At 45.7% G+C, this 12,957-nt stretch overlaps 1 long non-coding RNA gene across 1 annotated transcript; it reads right to left on the bottom strand.

The window, feature by feature from the left end:
• Window positions 1-231: 231 nt before the first annotated feature.
• Window positions 232-2,252, bottom strand: LOC146306352 (uncharacterized). The gene is made up of 3 exons (XR_014769108.1): window positions 1,661-2,252; window positions 563-708; window positions 232-359 (listed from the first exon to the last, which is right to left on the bottom strand). It is a non-coding gene; the product is annotated as an uncharacterized LOC146306352 (long non-coding RNA).
• Between the last annotated feature and the right edge of the window lie 10,705 nt (window positions 2,253-12,957).

Below are 12,957 nucleotides of genomic sequence, written 5' to 3'. Positions count from 1 at the left end.
CCATTTGAAAAAAAAAACTTTGACACATCAAAGATTGATGTTTTTGAGGCTAAACTGTTAACTGGACATCTTTTCCATATGTTTCATTCGTTACAGGTATCAGCCTATAGGTTTCCTCGTCACTCCTTGTCAAAGCCTGTCTGGTTCTTAGGATTGGCACCACGTTCCCTGACGCCCAGGGCCTCTATGTTGGATTCAGACCTCCTCTCAGTTGAACCAGGACACACAGCTGGCGATGACCTTCTCCTTGTCTGGCACCTCATACTGTGGACTCATGTCCTCTGGATCTTCATCCCTGTCTGGCACCGGGTCCGGAAACACTTTCTCAAAGATGGGGTCAATTAAGTCGGCCACATATCCTGTGCAATATTGCAGAAAGATTTTGTTTAAACTTCAAAAAAGTCAGTGCATTATGTTTATGTGTGTATTTATATAAGTTATGAATTTTCTATTTTATTTCTATTTTTTGTTGAAACCTTTGCAACAACTGTTACAGTGATACAGTAAATACAACATGTACATGACTTAATTTTAGTTACAAATAAAAGAATGTAACACTTACAAAACATGGGCTCAGTCTTCACTGGTTTTGTTCTGCAGGCTCCTCTCATGGTCTTTGGGAAGTGCACTTTGAAGAGTTGGTCTCCACCAGATGTGATGTGTGGTTTGTCAGCAGGTTCACTGTAATACATGACAGCCAGGCAGAGTCTGAAAGTACAGCAGTACAGAGAAAATCAAAGATGTAAATACTGTAAATATTTTTTACAAATTAAATGTAACCACACTTTCATTTACCTGCACAGCATTCCAAGAAATGGAAACACCAAGAGTCAAGTGCCACTGAGACAATATATGCAATCATACACTGCTATTGCCTAATATATTTATAATAACAGCTGATGAGTGTGACTTGGTCATTGTTACTATGCCGTTTTTGTGAGTAAAAAGTGAGTAGTCACATGATTTTATGAATTGTATTGATATCAAAGCAAAACAGTCATCATTATGGACGTGTCCCTCTCCTGCTGCATGTCCTGCACCCCCACTGTGTTGTTTGTAATGTAATGCAGGACTACTGTTACTGTACTGTCGTCCTTTAGCGCATCAGTGTTGAAGCACCGTAAACACTGAATAGAGGAGGGGGTGGTGTTGGTGAGGAAGCTGTTGAACCGGAGAAATTAAACTTATTTTCTGATTATTTTGATTCTTACATTCTAAGCACAGATAAACACAACTGCATACCTGCGCTAATCACAACGCCTGATTTAGTCTGAATTCAAGTTTCTCGGCTTGATTTTGCAGCAGGTCGCTACACATTTCAGGTATGCGACAGTTAGCAGCTTGATGCTAATCTAAGTTACACAGCAGGCAGAGGAGAGAGGAAGCGTCCATAACAACAGAGCCGATAACACAAACCCAGCAGCATGAAGTCACACAAAAACTGACATGAAAAACAGTCACCAGCATCCAATTTACTATTCTGTTTAGTTAACTGGCTTCATATGAGGCTTAACGTTCACACAGATTATCATGACTCTCCCTCAATATTATACTCCAGCGTGTGAGCACACAGTAGATGCTACACATTTTAGCCGCGATGCTAACGGCAGGATGAGCGGCTAAATACACAGTAAAGCAGCATAAAGATGATAAAACTTACCGCTGCCATGTCTGCAGTTATGTCACAGTCGGTACTGATCCATCCTTGAGCTTCAGTTTTGAAGTAAATCCTGCTTTGTACCGACCGTCGATGAAGAAGCAGTCCGAAGTAAAATGGTTAGCACCCGCACACACACGCAACACTTTACCGGTGTTGTGAGGACATTTTACTTAAAAATAAAATTAATAAATTAATCCACTGGGTCTTCTGTGGGTCATATGATGGGAGTAAATGCAGACATTTGTGCTCGTTCCTGCAGCCAACAACAGAGGACTTGTGCTTTCCTTGTGCCTTCAACATCTCAGTTTGCCTGTGTAGCGTTCCCGGAGAAAACGATGGCGAGCGGGAGGCGGACTCGTAGGTTTTCAGTGGGCGGCACAGACACGCAGCACAGGGAGTGTCTCCGGCTCAGAGGAGGTGCTTGCCCGGCTATGACGTCATAGCCGGGCACAAATCTAAACGGAGCGTTTTGGCCTACATTCACTGAAAGGTGGAGCAAGCAAGAGAGGGAGAGAGAGGATTGTTCTCATATCAGGGGAGTCTGAAGGCAGGCCGGGGACACATATTTTCACTGGAAAACCTTCAAAAAGTGCATTTTGCATAATATGTCCCCTTTAACTGATCCTATTGTCTGTGTACCTAACCACGGTTGTATGTACACTAATGCTTCGGCTATTACAGTAGCAGCATAAGGTTGTTGTACACATATTTGGTCTCCTGGTGGATTAGAACAGTTTGTTTGGGCCAACGTTATTTGGACTTTATAGTCAAATCCTAATTTCACATACATCTGTACGTAAATGATACGCAAAAGAGTTGTATAATTAATTCCTGGGGGTAGGTACTGATCATTGATTGTTTTTGCAGTATACTGTGCAATGTCATTAAACCGTGAATATCTATTAGAATCTTGAGATCCTATTGGATACGTAGGGGTGTAACAGTCATCTGCTTCATCTAGCAACCTAGAGGCGAAGTCATTCCAGTTAAACACTTCATAATCTGTCTTAGAAAAGGGGATTGGAACTAACATTGGAGTGTGTATTGACTCTGGCATATTCTGGCATAACCAGCAGTTACTCAGATTACGTTCACGTGCATATTCAATCATTAACTAAGGGCAGAGTTTGTTTTGGCCATTTTAGGTATCTGAGCACTCTGAGCTGTCGATGTGTGAGAGGATGCCGCTTTAGAACCTATCTGGAGTATAGAGGAAAAGAGCATTTCATGCAAGTATTCATCATGTTCATCATGTTCACGATTTTCACAACTTCTTACCTTCCCTGGCACACTCTGAAAATTCACTTCCCATACTTTACAATCGGGTATGGTCTCCAGTTGTAGATTAGTAAAACACCATAACTCTATATTTCGGATGGTGGCTGGAGTGTACTTGACTCTCACAGCATTCTTTGAGGTTTGAGAAAGCTCAATTTGTTCTGCGTCTAGTACATTCCACCACCATCTATTTCTAGCCTTGAAATCAGGGTTTGCAATCAAACAATCATTCAATTTACATCGGTCATTAGGACATTCAGATATGATTGGATCCACCTCTCTCCTGGTCCGGTTTAGAATCTCATAGGTGGGTTTAGTAATGTTCCAGGGAGCCTGCAGGTGGTTATTCTCAGTTAATGTTTGTGTGGTGAACAACCTTACTTTGTTGTAGGCACGTTGGTGCTTGTCCGTCAGTCTCTTTCGGCACATAGTGATGTGACTGTCACCTCGTCCATGGAGACAGGCACTCCGGCACCTATTGTTTTGGGTTTTGAGGCCTGGACCTGGTTCCCTGCTTAGCCAAGCAGGGGTGCGTGGCAAGGGGCTCTGTCTGGAACGGTCACTCCCTGGGATGAGGGGCATGGGCCGTGGCGGTGGGTGCCCGCTCTCCTGAGGGGGCACCAGGTCTGCGGTTCCTTCTGCGCCGTGGAGGAGGAGGTCACTCGTGGCACTTTGGCTGCTGAAGGCGGGCTCTGCCCAAGATCCCAGTAGCACGAGGAGGGACAGGAGGAGCCATCGGCCTAATTGCCCTGCGTTGCTGCCATCTTGGTGGGACCTGGAGGTGCAGCCCTGCACCTGGTGGCGTGGACCCATTCTGCTAGGCCCTCGACCTTTAGAGCTGTTCTCGTCACCGCTAGCACCTGGAATGGACCTTTCCACCTGGAAGATAAAGAAACTTTGTCCAGGGACTTAATTAGTACAAAATCTCCAACTTTAAAAGGATGAATAGGTCCCTCCAAGGGTTTCGGGAGCCTGTCCGCCACCTGTTTATGAAACCTTCTCAATGTTTCTGTTAGTCTCATCACATACTCTGTCATGTAATCAACAGTCCAAAGCAGAGTTACTTTGTGGGGAGTTAAGGGTGGGCTTGTCCCTGTGGACATAGGCCTCCCCATCAACACTTCATGTGGGCTCAAACCTGTGGTTGCACTTGGTGTGCTACGGATAGAGTACAAAACTAGTGGCAATGCGTCAACCCACTTCATATTAGTGGCCATCATTGTTTTGGTCAGTTTTTCTTTAATTGTGGAATTCATCCTTTCTACCTGGCCTGAACTCTGCGGGTGATAGGGGACATGTAGCTGCCACTGGAACCCTAGCACTTTAGATAAAGCCTGAGTCAGTCTGGCCCTGAATGCTGGCCCTTTATCACTGTCGACCCCTTTTGGTACTCCAAACCTAGGAATCACATCTTTGAGCAAGCACTTCACAACTGTCTCTGCATCTTCTCTCCTAGTGGGGTATGCTTCTACCCATTTAGAGAACCTGTCTACAATTACTAACAAGTACTTGTAGCCTTGACAATTTGGCATATGTACAAAATCGATTTGCATATTTACAAAAGGACCTGATGGCGGTTCCAAATGGTCATGTTTTACAGCGCTTCCTTTTTTTCTGGTTAGTTGACATGTCATGCATGTATCTACCAGTGTTTGCGAAACTTGTGTTATGCCAGGCGCAAACCATTGTGATCGAATGACATCATTTATACCCCCCTTTCCTACATGTGTGGGACCGTGTGCCACATGAGCCAACACATGCAGGAGAGATCGGGGACAGACGGGACGGCCATCGGGGTGGAGCCACAAGCCAGACTCCGGATGTGGTGCACAACCTTTACGAGACCATATGTATTTTTCCCTATCATCAGCGTGGCTTTGCAAAGCTATGACATCATTGAAGGAAGGTACGCATGTCGGCGTAGGAGGTTGTGTGGAGGTACACTGACGTACCATGGAGGAAGAGGAAATGGCTGCTTGTTTGGCTGCAGCATCAGCCCGCGCATTCCCACGTGTTACTGGATCAGAACCATGTGTATGAGCAGCACATTTTACTATCGCAAGTTGGGATGGAAGCAAAATAGCCTCTAGTAGGTCTGCTACCAGAGAATGATGTTGTATTGGTTTACCTGAGGAAGTCAAGAAGCCTCTTAATTTCCATAATTGACAAAAGTAATGCGCAACCCCAAATGCATATCTAGAATCAGTGTAGATAGTGGCCACCTTGTCTTTAGCTAGAATACAGGCCCTTGTAAGGGCGTACAACTCAGCGGCCTGTGCAGAGGTGCCATTAGGTAATGCACGTGCCTCTAATACTTCCCAGTCACTCACTACTGCATAGCCAGCAAGGTGTTGATGATCAGAGGGTCTGCACGCTGAGCCATCCGTGTACAAAATCATGTCAGAATTAGATATTGGTGTCTGCAACAAGTCTGGCCTTGGGGAGGTGCACGTGTCAATAATGGTAACACAATCATGATCATCATCCGTGTCCACTCGAGGTAAGAGAGTGGCTGGGTTCAACGGAGGTGAGCGCTTCAAAGTGATGTGGGAGCTGGAAAGAATGATAGCCTCGTAACCTGAGCGACGAGCAGCTGTCATATGCTGAGTAGCGGATGTGTCCAAGATATGCAAGACAGAGTGAGGGACATGCACTACACAGTCATGAGCGAGCACTATGGGAGATGATTTGTCTATCATTGTGGCAACAGCGGCCACTGACCTTAGACAACCAGGCATACCTCGAGCCACTGGGTCTAGCTTAGCAGAGTAGTACGCTACAGGACGATACTGTGACCCGTGTTTTTGTACCAGGATGCCAGTGGCAAAACCGTCCATCTCGTGAACATGCAAGTGGAAAGGCTGATTGTAATCCGGCAGGACTAGGGCAGGGGCTGACATGAGAGCCTTTTTAATGTCCACAAAAGCTCTGTGCATCTCATCAGTCCATTGCACGACAGAAGAGGCTGCCTGAAGAGTGGCCGGTCACAACACGGAGTCCATAGCCACGTAGTCATGAACCCAATGTCTGCAAAAGTTAGCCATCCCCAGGAAAGATAACAAATCCTTTCGAGTCTTTGGGGGAGGCATTTCAGAGAGGAGTTTCACTCTCTCTGGTGACAACAGTCGTTGTCCATTTCTCAGGACATGTCCCAGGTATGTCACCTCTGGCAGACAAAACTGCAACTTTGTCAGCGAAGCTCTGTGGCCACACTCAGCAAGTCTTTTCATCAGCCTTATAGAGTCTGTCTTACATGACTCCTTCGATGGGGAAGCGATCAACAGGTCATCTGCATACCGTAGAAGCGTGCTACCACCCGGCAATTCCAAATCATCGAGATCACGTTTAACCGCTGCAGCGTACACTCCCGGACTTTCAACATAGCCCTGACTCAAGGTAGTCCATGTGAGTTGTCTGCCTTTAAAGGTAAATGCAAACAGGTACTGGCTATCTGGATGCAATGGAACTGAAAAGAAAGCCGAAACTCAAATCAATGACTGTGTAGTGTGTCGAATCAGGTGGAAGTGAGGCTAAAATAGAATTAGTATCTGGTACCACTGGAGTCATCGGCACAACAATGTTGTTGATAGCTTGCAAGTCTTGCACAAATCACCATTCGTTTGGACGATTAGGCTTTTGGATGGGTAAAATGGGAGTGTTACATGGACTGGTGGTTTCTACCAGTACCCCTTGATCAAGCAATGATTGGATTACAGGTTCAATGCCTGCAATTGACTTTGGAGGTAAATGGTACTGTTTGATCATTGGCAACTTAGCATTTGGCTTCAAAGTTACTTTATGAGGCTGTGCAGATTTTACAAATCCCACATGATTCTTATGTTTAGCCCATAGCAAGGAAGGTACCTCTGAGAGCTCTGAAGGGGGACCATATTGAATTGGAGTGGGTGGCTGTTGACATAGAAATGTGCTTTGCGGTAGTAAGATTTGATCGTTTAAGTTCAATATGTACAGATCCTCACCTAAAGGCGTTATTAACTGTGAGTGAGAATCTGCCTTTGCTGTTCTTAACAACAGAGCTCGTGCTGTCATTTCAGCAACACTGTCAGTTTCATGTCCCGGTACAACAGCAATGATGACATGAGGTGGAACATCTTGCACATTATACAATTGACTTTGTTGATCAGATAATTGGATTGGTAAAGCGCACCCTTGGGGTCCCACAAACAAAACTGGCTCACATTGCAACCACTGTTGTGTGTTCAACAGGGTATCAGCATTCAGTTTGTATTCTGAGGAGGGGTTGTGTGTGGCAGTGCACTGACATTGGAGGACGGGCCTCATTGCAGACATCAATGTTGCACAGGCTGGCGATGACTTAGCCACCTTTTGGATATTCGTCAAGGTGAAAGTGGTCAGCATGTTAAAATCAGGCAGTGCCCATTGATACAAACAATCGTTCACATTTTGTAGAAACTGAACAGCTTGTACAGCTCTATCGTCAGGGATGGACAAAAACAATCCATCTGGAGTACATTGAATAGTAGCATGTAGTTTACATAATAGATCTCTGCCCATCAAATTTATAGGGCTGTTTTCAGAGATGAGGAATGAGTGTTGTATCTGTGACCCTTCAACATTTACATTGGATCTGGATGACACTGGCTCTGCAATAGGGACGCCTGAGACACCCACTGTAGTGACAAAATGAGATGTTGGTGTACACACATGCTCAGCTGCTCTTACAGTAGATAAAGTTGCACCACTATCTACCAAAATATCAACAATAGTACCATTAACCTCTACTGGTATTGTAAGGTCTTCTGCAGGACAGGTTGGGAGACGGATTTGTGTTGCTTCTTTGAAAAATTGTGATGGCTGTTCTGATCCTGTTCCTCCATGGCCGCCCTATTCATCTTTACGCTGATCTGCATCTGGCCCCTTAATTGCTAAACGCGGTGCAGGGCCAGGTAACGCTGGGTATGGATAGTCTGCATTTCGATCGATGGGGTGGCGGTAATCAGGGTATCGATCACGTGGGTAGTAATCCAAATATTGATCACGTGGGCGCCTCGCGCTTCTACATTCAGAGGCCCAGTGTCCAGGTCTGCCACAGTTGCGGCAGTTACCTTTTCTTTTGTTTTTATTTGTTTGTTGTTTGTTTTCCTTCTGCTGGTTATTGGTGGGGTTGTTTATTGACTGCATCATTTGTTTGCTGTTATTAGAGCCACTTTGAGTGAAAATTTGATTTCGGTGCATATTTAGCAGGGTATGAACGGTGTCCTGCCAGTTCTTGGTTTGCCAGTCATGGCAGGACAATTTGTATCCCGATGCTATGTGTGCCTTCACGTTATGCAGAAGTGTTTGTATTGCAAAGGCTGCATTTTCTTCCCGTGTAATACCGGCACTATTGTCCCACACCCCGATGAACCGCTGTATGAAATCTGGTAAAGCTTCTTTGGGCTCTTGTATGCAATGCATAACTTTTGAGAAATCACTATGCGTACGCGCGCATTTTGTAATTGCTGCTTTAGCATCATTTTCTAACCAGGTGTTTAAAGATCTATGGTTAGGCCACTGGCCTCCATTTTCTGGTTGTGGGAACTGGAACTCGTCTTTACACAAAGTCCACTCGCTCCCATAGGTGAAGGTTAACAGCTGAGGGACATCTGGAATCAAACAATCATACACTGTACATGTTTGAAAGAGCCACTGGTAATAGTCCTTGGGTCGACTTATGGGATTTGGAGCTTTCCTAGTCATGTCTAGGACTTCTGAGGGAGTCCATGGTCTACACACAGGAGTCTCACCTACCATAATTTTAGGGGCATTTATTGTTTTATCGGTGTCAGGTCTCTCCCTGACTGCACTCTGTGGTCTCCTAGTAGCAGATTTAGGTTTCTCTACTCTGTCACGCAATAATCTCTCTATTTCTGAGCTAGTAGCCCTGACAGGACCTGGGCCTTTCACACGTCGAAGTATTTTGCTTTCAGTCTCTGTGTCCTCCCTTAGTGCTGCTGCAGCCTGAGAATACATGTCAGCATCTGTGTCAGTGTCTGTGTGTGTGTGTGTTAACTCCTCCTCCTCTAGTGGCCCTCCTTGCTTCTCCTCATCTGAATCATTTGCCCTAGCACCGTCAAGCAAGGCAGCTGCCTCTCCCTGCTCCTGTGCTTCTCTAGCCTCTCTATCTCTCCTCTTCCTATCTTGCTCTATGTTCAGCGCCGCAGCTGTGAGCAAAATAAGGTCTTCTTCTGTCTGACTTTTCCCTACATGGGCTCCCTCTTCGCTGTTATCAACTCGCTTAGGATACGCAGAGACAGTATGCTGTTCAAAATTTTCACGGGGAAAGGGAAGGTTCACATTAGCTAGAGTAGTCAGCAAACACTGTGGGGATGGTGCTCTTCCTTGGCGCCTAGCCCAACCATACATCATAGCTTTGGCACACGCAGCAGCGTCATTAACATGTCGCTCTTTAATTTTAGCCATTTCAGTCGCCCTGGTTCTCAATACAGTTTGCAACATAGGCATGTGACACAAGGCAACGTACTTAACACACCGATCAATGGTGTCTCTCAGTTCATCTGAACCCCATTCACACCGGCTGCCGCTTGCTTTCTCCCTTTCACACTGCTCTGCCACTCTCAACCACACTCTCAAACATTCCGACATGTAACGGAGATCCCACTCTGGATCTCCCTTATCAAAACTCAATTGCTCTCTTGCCAACTGTAATTTTTCACTCTCAAACGACCCTCCACATGGCCATTCACCCTTAGTCCATTCAGTCATCAAAGAGGAAAATGGGATCACACACTTCCAACCTTCCTTTCTACCAACAGTTCCACCGGGGGTGTGTGGGGGAAAAAAATTTTCAGCAATCGTCTTACTGGTGTGATCTGGCGTTCTTTTTGACATAGCTGGTGAGGTTGCTTTAGCAGTTAGCTCATGGGACTTTAAGACTGGTTTGGGGGAGGTAGAGTCAACATTGCGAGTGGTTTTTAAGATTGGTCTGGGTGAGGTGGAAACATTATAGCGAGTGGTTCTTGGAGAACTGACCATAGGTCTGTGTCTGGGCTCTGCTGTGGACTGATTATTACCCATTGCAATATTCAGATCAACAACAAACACATATACAGCACAGCATATACAAGCAACACATCACAAAATACTTCAGCTGCATCATGGGACTTCACACTCTTGTATTTTCATTAGTATTTAAATTTGGCAAAGTGGTTGCGGTATGAGACTTTAAAGATTTCAAATTTCTTTATTTTGTGTACACAATTCGGCGCCTAGGCCTCTGAAGCAGAACTTAGCAGAGTCTCTTTGTTCCCACAGGTCATAGATGCACGTCTTCCCAAGGGTTAACTTCACTGTGCACTCTTATCTAAGACGGGCTCAGCCCGCAGCTGTCCCGGAACCAAACACTTGATATCAGTCTCAGATTTACCGACCACAGATATTACTTTAAAATTCCACTTTTACACATATATTTGTTTTTCACATGAGTTGAACCAATGCTTTAAATTTGCTTTAATTCTATTTTAGTTATAGCCGAATTTGCTACGCATTAATTTTAGATTCCGTCAAACTCAAACATGGTAAGGCAAAGAAATTGATTTGCACTTACCAGTTTGTTGTTCTGTTGGAATCCTGCCGACAACGCCAAATTGTTGTGGAAATTCTGAAGAATGGTTCACTCAGACACTGAAGAAGAGTTCGGGAGTCCCAGATGACTTACACAGGAGTATTTAATGAAGCTTGATCGAGGAGAATTCAGATTAGCAATACACAGAGAATATTGTGACTGCCAACCCAATTCTGAAGGTTACTTCTCGAGTGAAGGTATTTAACTGTCCCCTGACATTCGCTGGAATTTGACACGCCACCATGTATGGGCCTGGTGTGTCTATCTATGTGTACACAAATTCTATTGGGCATAAGTGCAAAACAAGAAGCTATGCACCTATTTGCTCTAAATCACTGTATCTGTCGGCCTTGCTCATGTATTGTGCCCTGATAGAGAATGTGGAGACAGTCTGTCTGCCCGATAAGCCATAACCTTGGGACCTCAGGAGAAAGTATCTGGGGGATGCACTACTCTCCTACTTGTGCAGCTGTGGACTGTAGTTGTGCAGAGTGACCAACTACTAGTGTGCCTGTTCAGGTTAGATGACCTATGACTGGACCCTTCATGACTGCATTGTCACCCATATAAAGAGAGCTGTGAGGCAAGTGAGGCAAATTCCACAACAGAAACCAAGCTCTGCACCCCCATTTTTGGAAATTCCGGATCCAACGGTGCCACCATCGAGTCTCTATGAGGTCGGGAAGGGACTGAACCAGAACCTTGAGGACTCTGGTGCATACCTCGATGGGTTTTCGGAGGATAACGTTTGAAGGAAAGGTGGTAGAGACGTGAAATTAAGCTCTGCACCCCATTTTCGGACATTCCGGATCCAACGGTGCCACCATCGAGTCTCTACGAGGTCGGGAAGGGACTGAACCAGAACCTTGAGGACTCTGGTGCATACCTCGATGGGTTTTTGTGGAATAACTTTTGACGTGAATATGGTACAGACTTGCAAGCAGGCTCTGCAACCCCATAACTTTGTCTGTACACACACACACACCCACACACACACTCACCCAACCACACACACACACACACACACACACACACAAGTGAACACATCAGAATGTTAGGTGGCTGTGATGTCATCAAAGGGAATGTGATGACGTCACAGACGCTGTGCTTTGATCTAGCATGGGCTCTGTGATGACATCAGTGTTAGGTTATAATCCTAGCACCATGTCATTATCATACCGCCACTGGTTTTTGGGGGATAACTTTTGAAAGGATGGTGGTAGAGACTTGAAACCAAGCTCTGCACACCCATTTTTGGACATTCCGGATCCAACGGTGCCATCCTCGAGTCTCTACGAGGTCGGTAAGTGGGTCAACCAGAACCTTGAGGACTCTGGTGCATACCTCGACTGGTTTCGGGGGATAACTTTTGAAGGGATGGTGGTAGAGACTTGACACCAAGCTCTGCACCCCCATTTTTGGAAATTCCGGATCCAACGGTGCCATCCTCGAGTCTCTACGAGGTCGGGAAGGGACTAAACCAGAAGCTTGAGGACTCTGGTGCATACCTCGATGGGTTTTCGGAGGATAACGTTTGAAGGGATGGTGGTAGAGACTTGAAAGCAAGCTCTGCACCCCCATTTTTGAGCATTCCGGATCCAAGGGTACCTCCATCGAGTCTCTACAAGGTTGGGAAGTGGGTCAACTAGAACCTCGAGGACTCTGGTGCAAACCTCGATGGGTTTTTGTGGAATAACTTTTGAAGGGATGGTGGTAGAGACTTGAAAGCAAGCTCTGCACCCCCATTTTTGAGCATTCAGGATCCAACGGTGCCACCATTGAGTCTCTACGAGGTCGGGAAAGGACTGAACCAGAACCTTGAGGACTCTGGTGCATACCTCGATGGGTTTTCGGAGGATAACGTTTGAAGGAAAGGTGGTAGAGACGTGAAACTAAGCTCTGCACCCCCATTTTCTGACATTCCGGATCCAAGGGTACCACCATCGAGTCTCTACAAGGTTGGGAAGTGGGTCAACTAGAACCTCGAGGACTCTGGTGCAAACCTCGATGGGTTTTTGTGGAATAACTTTTGAAGTGAATGTGGTACAGACTTGCAAGCAGGCTCTGCACCCCCATAACTTTGTCTGTACACACACACCCACACACACACTCACCCACCCACACACACACACACACACACACACAAGTGAACACATCAGAATGTTAGGTGGCTGTGATGTCATCAAAGGGAATGTGATGACGTCACAGACGCTGTGCTTTGATCTAGCATGGGCTCTGTGATGACATCAGTGTTAGGTTATAATCCTAGCACCATGTCATTATCATACCTCCACTGGTTTTTGGGGGATAACTTTTGAAAGGATGGTGGTAGAGACTTGAAACTAAGCTCTGCACCCCCATTTTTGGACATTCCGGATCCAACGGTGCCACCTTCGAGTCTCTACGAGGTCGG

This window comes from Lutjanus erythropterus, chromosome 23 (genome assembly GCF_056507025.1).
Source record: "Lutjanus erythropterus isolate fLutEry1 chromosome 23, fLutEry1.hap2, whole genome shotgun sequence".
NCBI classification, from domain to species: domain Eukaryota; kingdom Metazoa; phylum Chordata; class Actinopteri; order Lutjaniformes; family Lutjanidae; genus Lutjanus; species Lutjanus erythropterus.
The sequence above is the reverse complement of the archived record's forward strand: the minus strand, read 5'-3'. Positions and strand labels throughout refer to the sequence as shown.